This window comes from Crassostrea angulata, chromosome 8, assembly GCF_025612915.1.
Source record: "Crassostrea angulata isolate pt1a10 chromosome 8, ASM2561291v2, whole genome shotgun sequence".
NCBI classification, from domain to species: Eukaryota; Metazoa; Mollusca; class Bivalvia; order Ostreida; family Ostreidae; genus Magallana; species Magallana angulata.
Genome location: NC_069118.1, coordinates 38,510,447 through 38,527,227, shown reverse-complemented (window position 1 = coordinate 38,527,227; position 16,781 = coordinate 38,510,447). Strand labels below are relative to the sequence as shown.

Sequence of the window (16,781 nt, the reverse complement as noted above, 5' to 3'; positions counted from 1 at the left end):
CAAAATTAAAGTCTCCCTTCCTCGACAGATACTTCAAAATAGCTATAAGAAGCTATAAATATTAAACAGAAACCAATTACGTTTGTTATTTTCTAAGATGAAACAAAGTAAAATTAACTTGTATGTTGGGTACTAAATTATGTAGAAAAATAATTGCCGACACCAGAATATCAATTGCGTTATGGTTTTTTTTTTATTTGGAAAAACAAACTTGACAGTATTTCACGGATTCCGCATTTGTTGAAAATGATAATGATCTAAAATTACTGAAGAGATTTATTAATTAGATTTTATTGATGTAAGATAATACATGTATGTGTCTTTGAAGTTAAAATCGATACTTATGAACCATGAACACAATTACAAGAGAAGTCTACAGTGATTTTTCTTCAGTATACCTTGATTCATTCTTAGAACTATGATGACCAAACAAATTACACTAATAACATTTTTCCGACTGATTTTCGTACTAAGATTGATATATGAGACTGGAGACCTAATCAACTTAGGTGTGTTGGCCTTAGATCAAAGTTACCCAGGTGTTCCCGGGGAGAGATTTCTGGGTCCCATTGTCCGAGTGGTTGGGACGGTCGGTCAGCAGCAGTGTGTCCGGGAATGTCGGGATAGACCGAAGTTGTGTCTTGGAGTAAGCTACCGGAAACAAGACTTACTGTGTGAACTGGTATCTAACACAGAGGAAGTGGAACCAAACTCTGGTTATGTTAGATTTGAACTTGACCAAGTAAGTTAGAGCTTCTTCTTTTCAATATTATAAGTATTTCTTATTTTGATTGCTACGAAACTCTTTTGACTACACCTAATGAGGCAAATTACTCAGAGCTATGTTGACACCACTGCTTAAATTAGAAGGCTTTATATACAGAATGATTAAACATTATTTAACTGTACTTAAGATTTATTTCAGCAAGCATAATCTAGAACAATGGACCCTTTTGTTATAGATGTTTAATTAAATGCGTTTGTAGAAATGGACCAGTCAATGTGCGTCTTGCTCATCGGGTGAAAAATGCATTACTCTTTCAAGCAACAAGACTTATTGCGTCAAAGGTAAATAGAAATCAATAAGAATAACACACAGTATGATTTAGTTTTTTTGTTAACGAAATATCAAAATATATAGAAAAACACTATATTTATTTCATTTATGTTTTTTTTAAAAGTATGGAATATATCGAAACGTGTCACTCTCATTTAGTCATATAAGTTGGTCTTTAACATGTTTTTAATTTGCTTATCAAGATACTGTTCCTCACAATGACTGTGCAAAATACCATAAACAGGAACCAACTTTATTAAGTGGCATATACAGGGTGCAACTACCAGAGATAGGTTATGTAAACGTATTTTGTGAAATGGATAAGGACAGTGGAGGATGGACGGTAAATTACGTTTTTTAATGATTGGCAATTTTGCATTATCATTAATTATTACAATGTTTCAGACTAAACAAAAAGGTGTTCTGCAAGTATATTTTCTTGCATTATTCTTTTGCCAATAAAATAACTTCATAAACCGCAAACTAGCAGATTCATCTGTATAAATATGTCGTAAGAAGTGATTTAATACATTTCAGGCTTCTAATCAATTTATTTACAAGGGAATGACGCTTATTTCTTTACTATGAAATGTTAAATGTCCGACGAAGTAGTGTTGATAAGACAAATATTACACACACATGTATATATACATTTAGGTGTTTCAACGACGACGAGATGGATCAGTAGATTTTTTTCGTAATTGGACCGAATACAAGCACGGATTTGGAGATCTTACAAACGAATTCTGGCTAGGTAAACAATCTTGAAATGTTCATGATATTTTCCTGTATCTCTCTTCCCTGCCTGTGTCTTTGTATATGTTTCAACTCCTTTTCAAGACTCTCTTGACCAATTTAAACTATTTAAACGGAAAAAAGTATTACATAAGAAAGGAAAATGAATATTCAAATACAGACAATTATTTTTTAATATGGCGATAAAAACTTTGAATTTAAATACTAAAACCCACCACTCTTACACATGCAATGAACAACATTTTCAATTTTTATATCAGTTCTATAAAGCTTAACTGATATCTTACAATTCAAGTTAATTTTTCTCTTCATTTTCAATTGACCCTTCAGATAAGTTCAATACATTATTGGATTTTTTTTATTTATTGTGACGGCAGATACATTTTACTGAAAGTTGTTATAATGTCAATCAATTATTTTCGTGTTGAATGACAAGATTTTTTCCTGCATATATTTACTCCCTTATTCCTACTATTTATAACAGGTAACGACATCCTCCATTATCTGCTGAGTCAAGGGGTGTATAAGATGCGGATGGACATGATAGACTTCGATAACCAGACACGTTACGTCACGTACAGCTATTTTAACGTAGAAGACGAGGCATTTAACTATAGAGTTACATTATTCCTGCTGTCAGGGAACGTTGGTGAGATTTCACAAAGTTTTGTATTTTATCATTTTTCAACAAAGAAGTGATTGCTTTTTTGAAAACGATTAGTGATTTCCTAACTGAATAGGTCGTGTCTAACATATCCAGAAAATACTGATTATTTCTGTGCTTGGATTTGTAGATGACTGTTTCTCGGCAGTAGATAGAGGAATCAATTACATGATGTTTTCAACAAAGGACAAAGACAACGACATCCATGATTCTGAAGACTGTGCCAAGAAATACAGAGCCGGATGGTGGTACAGTAACTGCCATTGTGCTAACCCTAATGGCGAATACCTATCCGGAAACAACACACAATTTGGAGTTGGGATAACATATGAAGACTGGCGAGGCCAGTTGTATTCATTGAAATCCACACAATTTATGGTTAAACCATACCAATTCTCCACATACACTCCATAAATCATGGAGTGGGATTATTTGCCTCTTCCTTATTATTCATGCTCTGTATTTCAACTAGAATATATTTTTTCTTTTTATGTGTTACATGTTTAAAGCACTGTTTAACATGATCACAAATACAGAATATAATTTGGTAAAGATAAAATACGACGAAAAAGTTAAGTAATTCTCTTTCATCAAACTTTGTGTCCAGTGTTTTAAAAGGTTGTATATTTATTCAGTGTACATGGGTTACTATTTATTTATTAAGCATCGATTGCAAATAATGCGACTATCCTAAACGGTTAAGACCAGTCAACACGTGTTCACAATATACAGGGGGGGGGGGGGGGACTGCCTTTGATAACCGTTCTTTGATTGACATTTACAAACGTGTGATATTTAAGGTCTTCCGTTTCCAACGGAAGACCTTATAGTTTTCGTACGATTTCTTATTATTATTATTATTATTTTTTTCCACAAATTTTGTGCACGAGATTTCTCGAAAACTAATCGACCGATTTCGACCATTTTTTTAGAGAAGATGAGTCTTGATGTAAACTTCATACGTTTTTGAGATTTTTCCTGTCGGCACTTCCGGTACCGATTTATCGGCCATTTTGTACATTTTTACGACCTATTTTGTGCAGAGCTGATCTCAGAAACTATCAGAGATATGACTATGAAATTTTCAGGATAGGTAGTCTATCGTCTGAAGTTGTGCACTATTATTTTGTTTTAAGCCAGTGGCGCCATTTCTTGGAGCTTGCCTAGGCACGAAAATTGGGTACGAATTTTCATTCAAAATTTTCATACGTTTTCATCTGTATCTTTTTATCAGTTGATATTTTGTTAAGACATATATAACAAAAGAGGTAGATAATCAAAAGTTCTTTCCAACAAAATCAAAAATAAGGGGCTGGCCCCTTTATTAAGGGGTTAAAACACTCGTAAACTCTATTACAAATAACTTAAAAACGATAAAGATTTTGTAATGTATTATAGAAGCAAAGTTGTTGATCGTACCAATATCTATTAGAAAAAATTATTACCACGCCCATTTATTACGTAATTGGGGATTTTTAAGGGCCAAAATACTTAAACTTTGACGCAATATAACTAGAGAAGTAGAAATATTTTGTTAGACATCATAGAAGAAAAAATGTTTGAATTAATAATTTAAATTGATTCCACTTATCAAAACACGAATTTCTGTCCCCATTAAGGATCAAGAGGGCTGGCCCCTAAAATATTCAAACATTTGTATCTCAAAAATGATCAACAATTCTAAATGGGTGTAAGAACAAAAAATGTTAGTATTCTTAAACCTTTTCAAAGAAATCAAGAAAAAGGGGCTGGCCCCCCCTTTTTTTTGGGGGGGGGGGGGGGCAAGAAACTCGTAAAGTCTATTACAAATTACATAAAAACGATTAAGATTTCGTAATGCATTATAAAAGCAAAGTTGTTAATTGTAGCAATATCTATCTTGAAAACTCATTGCAACACCCATTTATTACGTAATTAGGGATGTGTATACATTATCTGAAAGTGTGTGTGGGGGGGGGGGGGTAATTCTGAAATTATATCGAATATTCATGGTATGATTTAAAACAGAAATCGCAAGGAAGACCTACTCGTTACTCGTAACGAGATCGTATCTAGTTTTTTTATCTGTTTGCTCCATATCAATTAAATCATAATAGTTAAAAAAACCCAGCTTACTGTAGTTAAATAAAGTTAAATAGGTAGAATAACTTATCTATGTTTTTCTTTGACAGTAGGTTTATTTTCAATCGTACCTTGTGTTTTGATCATGAATTACGTTCACCACTACTTTAAATAATTATAAACCATTTTTATTTAGATAAGATTTATTCATGTAGAAATAATAAAAACCAAATTAATATAATTTCTAAAGTGATATTGATTCGGAATTATGAAATGAATATTATTATATTCCTTGAATAATATCTATTTTCACATAGACAAAGAAACAACAAACAGCAAGCAAGGGGATTGTTTTTTTAACCTGTCAACATGTGTAATATATACATGCATTCTGTATCATTTTGTTTCTATTAAAGTTGGGATTAGAAGTAGGATAAAACGTAGCCCACAAATTTATTTCCAGCATTTATTTTCTCATTTGATATTGATCTTAAAATGTAGTTGTTCATTTGATAACATTTAAAATCAAAATCTAACATACATTATTTCATGTTCTATCAAGATTTTTGCGTATTGATTTTATACCTTCATCGATTGGCTTTAATTTATGAATAAAATACTGTATAAATTTGTTCGTATATTAGTACTTAGGTCATTTTTACCTACGAATTTTTATTTACTCTTTTTATGTTTCTGAAGATGCTTTCTTGTTAATTTCTTAAAATTAAACATTATGCTAGACGGATATGTGTTTGCTTTCAACCAGATAGAGACAAATATAATATAAAATGGTATACTTATTTTAGCAGGTGGGAAGAAAATGTTTTCGATTTCAATGAAGACTAACCTTTCATTGGTGTTGCGTTCTTCACATATAAACCTAATACAGATAAAAAAAAAAAAGAGGCGACAAAAAACTTGTACAAGTTAATTTTTGTATATCATGGTATGTGATACTGCGTTAAAAAAACATGTACTTTGAAACTTCTCTTGAATGGCAGGCTGCCAGACTAGACAAAATGGCCAGTACATGGGGGTGTTGTTTAAACAAGAATAACCAAGCCACTTATTCAGTAATTTATTGCATTTTTAAAAAATTATTTAAGTATATTAAAAAAAGGTCGGTATCGTCCAATACAAAATCTGACGAACAGACGACTCGTGCCCAATTAATCCCATTTTTAGACGGGTCATGTAACCCTGTTTTTTAGTTAACTGTCATACTGTCAGCCGGAGCCTTAAACTGGAAGTGCGCGCGTTGAAGACATGAATTGAACCTACGCCAAAAAATTTGCAATAATTCTTATGTATTTCAGTTAATATAATCTTTAAAACACGATTATTAAATATTCATAGGTACTCTATGTAAAATCTAAAACCTATTTTAGAGAACAAACTAATAGTTTTATTGGTTAAATATTCTTGCTTACTAAATAAGGAATAAGGAATCATTGTTTGAGTATTATGAGGTGATAATTTTGGTCAAATCCAATAAAGCCCGAAGGGCTTAATGATAGATTTGATCACGCCCCGACCGAAATTATCACCTCATAATATTCCAAGAATGATTCCTTATTACTTATATTTATATAATTTTAGGCCATCTTACGATTAAATATTTAAATATAAATAAACAAACCCTGCTGGCGCCTCATTTAGCGTCATTTGTATTATGAGTTATATAGTACAAAATCGATACGTAGTGTTATCACAGGCAAAGACAGTGGATAATGTAAATATATGCACATAACCCTTGACCATTCAGTTGATGTACAGTTGGTGTTCATTAATTATTAGAGGTAATGGTGGTTGAATCGTAAATCTCGTCAACAACAGTGAAGTCACAACGCATTCTGCTATCTTTAAACATAGTGTGAATTTAAAGAAAACTTTCAGTACTTTGATTGCCTTAAGTACTGTCGGCTGTTGGTCTTTTTCTTTTAATTGTGACCGGGGTTTATGTTGAAGCATAAACCAAATGTGCTACATCGTTATGTAACATTATTTGGAAAGGAAAAAATAAAGCTAATATTAACTTTGTAGGTTTGGTTGATAAGAAGAACGTTTGAATATGAAGGTGTCACATACCAGCTTTACTTAATTTAATTAGATTAATATAATTTAATTTAATTTAAGCATATTTTATTGAATAATCAAATGGATTGGGCGATAAAGATTTTCAAGATTTTCAAGGAGAATTTTTTTTTTCAGTCTGGCCACCCCAAAACCTCAAAAACGATACATAATAGAATAATCAGAGCATAAACGTTAAAATATGGAAACATCTTTTTTCTTTCATCTAAAGAAACATTCTTTTGCAGGATATCAAATAAGCGGAATAATTTCTTACAATCATCTTGTTCTTAACATTTTTTTTAATAAACAATTGTGATCCTTTTTTGTCTTAAGAACTTATTTAAGGGTGTTATTTAATGATATAGTTACGTCATCTAATTCAATGGAAGGCAATCCGTTCTCTCCCGATTTTCCAAGTAATGGATCCGTAGATTGTACAGCTATTTCCCGGCAAGTTTACTGATATCTACTACTGTATTTTCAAGTGTCTAAAGTGAGTAACACATGTATTAAAAATTTATCCAAAATAACTTTATAAAATTAAGCCAATTTTTAAGATGACTCTAACTCTGTAAAAAATAAAGAAATTTTTCAACATCTAAGAAATTAGGATCTTATTAATGAAAAAAGATGTGCAAAAAATACGCCATGTATTATTGCATTCAAAAAGTGTGAAGTTGATTAAAAAATGTCATACATTGTAACTCCAATTATGACTTCTTTTTTTTTAAATATAAATTTTCAAAGTCTGGGTTTGTTTTGGATGTTTTCTTCATTTTGTTTAAAGTATAATGTTTAAGAATGTCAGCTATCAAATTTGTAAGGTGCAGTTCATAGTTTCATTAATTTTTTGGTTTTAAAATTCTTGATGAGACTTAGTTTACCTTACCAACGTTTGTCTCAATAGGTGTGGTCATTTTCTCCTTATACGAGGTGCGTTCACTAAATATTGTCATTGTTGTTGCAAAAAACCGATTAGATATCTTTTGTTATTTTTTAGCTCACCTGAGCTGAAAGGTCAAGTGAGCTTTTCTGATCACATTTTGTCCGTCGTCCGTCTGTCCGTCTGTCTGTCCGTCTGTAACCTTTTTACATTTTGAACTTCTTCTCTAAAACCGCTTATCCAATTTCAACCAAATTTGGCACAAAGCATCCTTATGGGAAGGCGAATATAAATTGCAGAAATAAAAGTCCGATCTGTATTCAAAGCGGAGAAAACCTTAAAACTGTAGAAAAAGGGGGGTGCATTTTTAAAAATCTTCTTCTCAAGAACTACCGAGTTCAGTTCAACGTAGTTTAGCATAAATTATCCTTATGGGAAGGAAAATATAAATTGCAAAAATTAAGTGCTAATTCTGTTTCAAATCTGAGTTATTACGAAAATAATGATAAAGGAAAGGCGTGTTTCAATCAGTTTAATAGCTTCGGGCTCGGCATACGGTAAAATGGGTAGGCAAGACTTGGCCTGAACAAAACAAAAGATTGTCAGGTATTAATCTGCCAATCTCATTAAAATTTCGGTATATTTGATGGACCAGTATATTTATATTCGCTGTAAATATTGCTGCAAAATAATGCGCATTTGGAATTGACGATTGCCGATCTGCCCCGGCTTTTATTTTGCCACGGCCCGGGTTTGCATACCCATTTTACCAAGTCTCGTATTCCATACTTCTAAAACGAGGTTCTTTGTTTAAAGCAGCCATGACATTATTCGAAAAAGGGTCGATCTGACTATGATGAATTTGCTTGCTATGCAACCGTTCGCGTATGAAGGGAAATTTTTGAAACATGCAACATATATTGGTGCCGATTTTGTGAAGTAAATTAAGGCTAAATATTTCAATGCGTTGACAGTTTTCACACATGACGTTGGTGTTAGCTTGTTCTGATTTTCGTTTCGTTTTCATTATTTATGCTTTGTAACCTGGGAACTATCGTCTGTATTTCTTGATTTTTACGTATCAAATCAAACAGAGACTTCGGTAAATCAAACAGTTAACTGTTTACCTGCGCAAATTAAGCAAAATCTGATGTAGGGGTACTGAAATACAATTCATTCTATCGGTAATTCGGCATTATCTTTTGCGTAATGGTAGATTAATGCAATAGGTTTTGTTGAGATGCTCGGCATTTTCTCGAGTTTATTCAATTTAAATAGAGTTTGATATCGCTGACGGAAATATGTAGGTATATACATGTATATATATATGATTCATTTCGAAAAAATAAATTGTGTTCTTTATTTGTTATAGTGCATGTTTTTTGTGTTTAATTGTTTACAATTTCTATTTACTAACCATATTTGAGTGTTAAGCTTCGAATTATAAGCAAGATACAGAGATTTGCTCCCAATTCTATGTTTGTACACAGATCTTAAATGCTAAAGATTAAAAAAGTAAAAAAGAACTATATATGATAAGAGTTAAATTTCGCCCCCATAATTCGTCATTTTTGAAAGTGTTTCGGGTACAATAAAATGTTATGTTATATTTTAGATGAGTTGATGTAAAATATATTTTTCACCTATTTATTTGATTTATTTGCACTCACTGGCAGGATATGACGTCAGAAGTGACGCTATTTCTATAATTCAATTAAAATCAGTCAAAAATTGACATTTTTCTTATCTTTTTATGAATGGGAAATATAGAGCGCATGCTTGAACAAGGAAAACATTTTTGTCACTTATTAGCCTTGGCTAGACACATCTCTGATTAAAATACTTTGTTTGTTCAAGCATGCGCTCTATGTTTCCAGAAAGAAAAACTGCTAAAAATGCAAAAATGGCGGGAAAAGGTTGTCTTTACGATGTCATATTTCTAAATTGTGGGCAGTTGAATCAAAATGAACACTATTTTAAAACATCACATATATATATATCTGTACAAAGAAAACAAAGAATTACAATAAATTGAAAATGTTCATTTTAGGGGGTCATTTTAGGCCCATATCATATATAGTCCTTTGTCAATATTTATTACGAGAATTTTCAAAGTCTGTTCTTCCAGAAACCAACTTATTGAATTGTAAACTTAACCTTTTTAGCTCACCTGAGGGTTGGGCCATAATGGGGGGGGGGGGGGTCGAAGTTTAACAAATGAATATATAGAGTAAATCTTTTAAAATCTTCTTCTCAGAAACTAATCGGCCAGGAAAGCTGACACTTGTGTGGATGCATCCTCAGGTAGTGTAAATTCAAAGTTGTGAAATCATGACCCCCGGGGGTAGGGTGGGGCCACAATGGGGGATCGAAGTTTAACAAAGGAATATATACAGTAAATCTTTAAAAATCTTCTTCTCAGAAACTAATCCGCCGGCAAAGCTGGAACTTGTGTGGATGCATCCTCAGGTAGTGTAGATTCAAATTTGTGAAAATCATGACCCCTGGGGGTAGGTTTGGGCCACAATGGGAGGTCGATGTTTTACATAGGAATAAACAGAGTAAATCTTTAAAAATCTTCTTCTCAAAAACTAATCAGCCAGGAAAGCTAAAACTTGTGTGAAAGCATCCTCAGGTAGTGTAGATTCAAAGTTGTGAAAATAATGATCCCCAGGGGTAGGGTGGGGCCACAATGGGGGTGGGGGGTCAAAGTTTAACAAAGGAATATATAGGGTAAATCTTTAAAAATCTTCTAAGAAACTAATCAGCCAGATGATTCTTTATAATTGTTAAGACTTTGGCCCCAGGACAATTCTTTGGCCTCACGAGAAGGTTCAGAGTTTGATGTACGTTTATATCCCATACATGTATATAAACTATTGTTAGGGATCTTTTTGAGAACTGCAATACTCAACAAATGATATGACTATAAAATCATCCTGTTAGAAAAGGGACTAATGATTATAAACATAAGAATATCCAGGGGAAAATGGATTTTATTTATACAGGATCTACATGTATTATTGTACATTGTCCAGATAGTTTGTATCATGACTCCATTGAGCTGATTTTATCATACCTATTGTTCCTCAGGTGACCGATGTGGCCCATTGGCCTCTAGTTTAATGATGACCTTCAAAATACTCTCCTTAACAGACACACTTAATTTCAACCAATTTACCCAAGCTTTGAAATCATTCATCTATTATTTTTGTTTTATTTTTTTTTTTGGAGGGGGTGGGGGTTCATGTACTGTTAAATGGCAGAGCCCAAGGCGTTCCTTGAAGCACATCTTCTTCCTGACAAAGATAATATCATTTTGTGGGATTTATGTGCTGGGGGGTTTCACGATGAAGTCGAATGTTGCGAATTCCAGACTTTAGTCTTCTCCTTTCGTAATGATTCTCAACTTTCTTCAGCACATAATTTTTGTATACATGTACATGTCCGGTGATTAATTGCCCTTTTGGAATAGTAGCTTGAACTACAGGACCTTCACTATTAAAAGAAAAATTTTGTAAAATATACTTTTTTGTACTCTGGCATCGTTTTGCTATAACATGGCGTTTTGCCTTTTTAGTCAACCTCATCTTGTTATCAGTATTCCTCTGAGTTTCAATAATATATATCCATGTTTCTTCACCTGCAATTATTTCCGATAAACGTCGTCCATTGCAATTTTTTTTTTAGTTTTCTACACATTTCAACCCGCAATCGTTTTTTTTTTCTGTTAATAGATGAGGTATCCATTTTGCACTAACCTTGCTGAGGCCAATGTGTTTCTTTAAATTTTTTAATACTGACCCGATAAAATGCCTACTAAATTTTTCCTACTTGTTTAAAGGTTAATCGACCATCATTAATAATGGTATAGGTTGTTTTGCAAGTATTACATCCGTTGAAGCGCTCCAGGACGTTGTTTATCTAGGTGATATTAATTTTAAAACCTAGATTATTAACAAATCGTGAAAAAACATGATAAAATAGATATTTCAATTTGTTACAACATTACGGTTTCATAGTTGAATGGATATGTTCTTGTTGGAATAATGGCCATGAAAATAGTCGCATTGACAGCCTTGATATCTCGGAGTAGAGAATAACAGTTTCGAGATTTTATAATACTTTTTGATTTAAGTTTCCCAAACAATGTATGCCTTAGGGTGGTTAGGCCTGAGGTCATTAATATCCAAATTGAAGTCTCCCTTCCCCAACAGATACTTCAAAATATTGATACACTTGACTGATGGGAAGAAGCTATAAACATTAAACAGAAACCAATTACGTTTGTTATTTTCTAAGATGAAACAAAGTAAAATAAAGTCATATGTTGGGTACTAAATTATGTAGAAAAATAATTGCTGACACCGGAATATCAATTGAGTTATTATTTTTTTTTCATTTGGAAAAACAAACTTGACAGTATTTCACGGATTCCGCATTTGTTGAAAATGATAATGATCTAAAATTACTGAAGAAATTTATTGATGTAAGATAATACATGCATGTGTCTTTGAAGTTAAAATCGATACTTATGAACCATGAACACAATTACAAGAGAAGTCTACAGTGATTTTTCTTCATTATACCTTGATTCATTCTTAGAACTATGATGACCAAACAAATTACTCTGGTAACATTTTTGCGACTGATTTTCGTACTTAGATTGATATATGAGACTGGAGACCTAATCAACTTAGGTGTGTTGGCCTTAGACCAAAGTTATCAAGGTGTTCATGGGGAGAGATTTCTGGGTCCCATTGTCCGGGTGGTGGGGACAGTTGGTCAGCAACAGTGTGTCCGGGAGTGTCGGAATAGACCGAAATTGTGTCGTGGAGTAAGCTACCGGAAACAACACTTGCTGTGTGAACTGGTGTCTGACACAGAGAAAGTGGAACCCAACTCTGATTATGTTAGATTTGAACTTGACCAGGTAAGTTTAAGCTTTTGTCTCATCGGTGCTATAAGTTATTTTCTTTTTGATTGATATGAAAATGTTTAGAATACCCTTAGATTTTTTTCAAGAAAGCCTAATATTAAAATAACAGATCCTTTGGTTATAACTGGAATTGCATTTGTAGAAATGGACTAGTCAGTGTGTGTCCTGCTCTTTGGACGAAAAATGTGTCACTCTTTCTAGCAGCAAGATCTATTGCGTCAAAGGTAAATAGTCGATGATAAGAATTGTACAAAGAGTGATTTAATTATTCCTTAACGGAAAATCATAATATGAGGAAAAAAACTGCAATTTTTATTACTTTTTTTTCAAGAAGTAGAGGGTAGATCAAAATCCACCCTCCCTTTTCATTCATTCAAATTAGTTGGCCTTTTTCATGTTATTAATTTGTTTCTCTAGACACTTTTCATCCCAATAACTGCTCAGCACTCCTTAATCAAGAACCATCTCTACTAAGTGGCATATACAGGGTGAATCTTCCAGTGAAAGGTTATGTAAACGTATTTTGTGAAATGGCTAAGGACGGCGGAGGATGGACGGTAAATGAAATTTTTATAATGTTTGGCCTTTTGGCGCATTATTATTTCATTTTTTCCAAGTTTAGGGTGCTCTACATAAAAATGTTTCTTGCAATATTCTTTTGCTATTAAAATAACTCCTTGAAATGTAAAGTTGGCAGATTATTTGTATACATATTTAAGTCCTAAAATTTAATTAATTACCTTTCCACATTTTTTTTCTTTGAAATTTTTTTAAAAGTCATTTTCCTAGTCTGACATTTTTTCAAGTATTAGCTCATAGCTTTTAGCATGATACCATCTACTTCTTTTTTTAAATGCATGACAATGAAAAGTTGGTAGCCAATTTCATAATATTCTAAAATTCTAGGTATTTCAACGACGACAAGATGGGTCTGTGGATTTTTTTCGGAATTGGACTGAGTACAAGCACGGATTTGGAGATCTTACAAATGAATTCTGGCTTGGTAAACAGTCTTCAAATTTCTTGATATGTTCCTATCTATCTCATTTTGCCTTTGTCTCTGTATACTTTAAAATTTTCTCAAGACCCCCTTGATCATTTAAAACAATAAAAACTGCAATATTATAAAGTAATAAGAAAGAAACATGCTTTTTTTTTAACACATACTAATTTTTTTTTTATGCGATTAAAACTTGGATATTTTTTAGTCTTTAAAAAAAAATCCGTTTCTTAAAAAAATTCTCACCTTCCAATCCATGCTTAAAACATTTTTGAAATTAATCAGCTCTGTAAAGCTTAAAGGATATCTTTCAACTAAAGTTAAATTTATTTTCATGTTTGAGGGACTCGTTAAGTCCATTTCATTTTACTTATTGGATTTTTTATTAGTTTTTTTAGTTGTGACGGCAGGTAAGAATGTCAAGATATTTTTCGTCATTGTTTAGATTTTACTGAAAGTTGTTGCAATGTCAACCAATTACCGAATACATTTGTTACATGACAAGGGGATTTTCCAGCGTTTATATATTTCCGTGTTCCTACTCCTTATAATAGGCAATGACATCCTCCATTATCTGTTGACTCAAGGGATGTATGAGATGCGGATGGATATGGCAGACTTCGACAACCAGACTAGTTACGTCAAGTACAACAGTTTAAATGTTGGAGACGAGGCATCCAAATATAGAGTTACATTACACGGATACTCGGGAAACGTTGGTGAGATTTTACAGATTTTTGTGTTTTACCATTTCTCAGCAAAAGTTTGATTGCTTTTTCAAACGATTTGCGATTCATATTCTATTTTAGATTTAATCACCTACGTCTCTACATTTCATTTTTAACCACCGAAAATGTATCTCTGCTGGTGGACAGTCTGTCCCGAAGGATATTTTTCGTTCGGTACTAATAAGTAGTATTATCAGCACATGTCATTTACATATTAGATACCTTTAGAAATCAAGCTCATCAGTAAGTGTTTGAACTTTTGGCTGCAAGTTGACGAACTGTTTTTTTCTCAAAAGTGGATGGAAAAGCTACAATTAACCAATTACCATTTTACATAAAAAAGCAAATTTCAGTTTTACAAAATAAAAGATAACGAGTTGAATACACAGCAATAATCGGTTAGGAGAGGAAAAAATGTGGTTTACCAGAATAGAAATAAATTTATTCGCTGCATTATATTGTATATGTTGTATTTCATTATTTTCAATTTGGGTTTTACCTCTGTCTTACGGAAAATTCCGATCATTTCTGTGTTTGGTTTTTTAGATGATTGTTTCACGACAAATACGGGAATCAACTATATGATGTTTTCAACACCGGACAAAGACAACGACAGACTGTGCAAACAAATACCAGGCTGGGTGGTGGTATCGTCGTTGTCATTGTGCTAACCCTAATGGCAAATACTTAGCCGGAAACAACACACAATTTGGAGTAGGGATAACATATAGAGCATGGCGGGGCCAGTTGTATTCACTGAAATCCATACAGTTCATGGTTAAACCACACTATAATTATTCCACGCACGTTCCAGAAATCATCGAGATGGAGTCTGAGACTTATCTTAATATTTAATGTTTTGAATTCACCAAGATTTTTTCATAAGCAGTGTTTTTGGGAACTACTGATTTGTTATGCATTAATAGTACATAGTGTTAGGTTAATACCGGTAAAAAAAAATTATGCACTTCATATATAAAAGAGGCCATCTATATTGTGTGATTTTATTTTCGCTTAATCCGACGGGTTGATATAGTGCATATATTCGCGAGGCTTGCCGAGGTAATATAACCATTTCAACGAGTTGAATAAAGATACTATAAAAACACACAATATAGATGTTCTATTTATCTCATACAATTAGTTTTTTTTTTATAAAGCTTCTGAGACAGCCCCATATATGACCCAAATTGAATTTTTAGGTTAGGGTAATTCCAGTGGTTTCGTGTCCGGTTATTTTTTTACACGGCGTAATTATTAATTTTCTGTTACAGTTTTGAACACATCAAATGTTCTTTTAAGATGACTTGTATTTGAATTAAAGTATTGTACAAGTATCGTTCGGTGTCTTCAGTACAAATATATTGCTCATATTTGTCAAAAGCAGAGGAACACCACAAATATCTCAAAACACTTAATTACTTGAATTACTTTACGAAAATTACTTGCCGAAAAAAGGGGGAGGTGGTACTGTTGAACTTGATTCTACGGTTTTGCCAGCTAGGACCAACATTTTAATATTTATTATAAAGTTAGAATGAGTATATCCTTTAAGTGACTGTTAGGTTATGTCTTTTTGGTACATTTTCAGGTTTTCCAATGTTTGCAAAAAAAATATAAAAAACTTTGTACATGTAAAACTAACCAAGCAGTATGGGGATATTCATGTTCAAGAGACTATCAAACAAAAACTAGCAGGTCAATTAAGATAAACCATGTTTTATTGCCAGCTAAATATAAAACTTTTAATTGATGTTCCATAAAAATAGTATGTTAATTGTATAATTTTTGATAAATTTCCAAAATTATGAAATATCGTGAATTTTTTGGAAGGTTGTGTTAAGAATAAAATAATGTAATATTTTTGGTATACTAGTATTTTCTGTAGAATATCAACGAGGCTCTTTTATTTAACGACATTCATAAGATTTTCTTAAACTATAACCTTATATAATGTAATTTTGTGCATAGTTTAATTAATTATGAGATTCTGCTTTATAGTGTTGTAATTTGGCTGTTGAATTGTTGGACCTTGTGAGCTGAAGCTTACTGTAGGAAAACATACATGTAAAGGAATAAATATTTTGGCCTCTGTAGTAAGACTATAAGTTGTATGCTTTCTGTTAACAGTTCAATTTAAAAAAAAACCGATTTGTTTGACACAAAATTGTGCAATATGATTTAGTATGTTATTTTTTTTTAGATAAATCTAACTATTTTAAAGCAATGTTTCACTGAAATAAACCTTGAAATAATATTTACCTCTTAATATTTTTTTCATGGACCTTTATCACTTAATTAGATAGAAATACTGATCAGAAGAAGACGTTTGTTGACATACACAAAGTTGCGAATGCTCGTTAGTTTGAATTGACTCAAAGGAGGAACAGTTGTTGATGTTTAACAAACACTAGTCTTATGATTCAAAGTTAAAACTATTGAAAAAAAGGATGCTTACTAGTGATGAAATAAAAGTCTTGGGCGACATTATTTTGGTAAGTTCTTGTATCTTGATAGAAACACAATCAAACTGTTATGTTTTCATCGCTTCGTCAGAATTAACTCCTTTGGAGCTAACGTGATTTGCAGTTTTTATAAACTTAACAGCTATGTGTTT

General features: G+C 32.4%; 1 pseudogene; it reads left to right on the top strand.

Annotated features, from left to right (window-relative positions):
• Positions 1-418: 418 nt before the first annotated feature.
• Positions 419-15,019, top strand: LOC128160942 (fibrinogen gamma chain-like; annotated as a pseudogene).
• Positions 15,020-16,781: the final 1,762 nt, after the last annotated feature.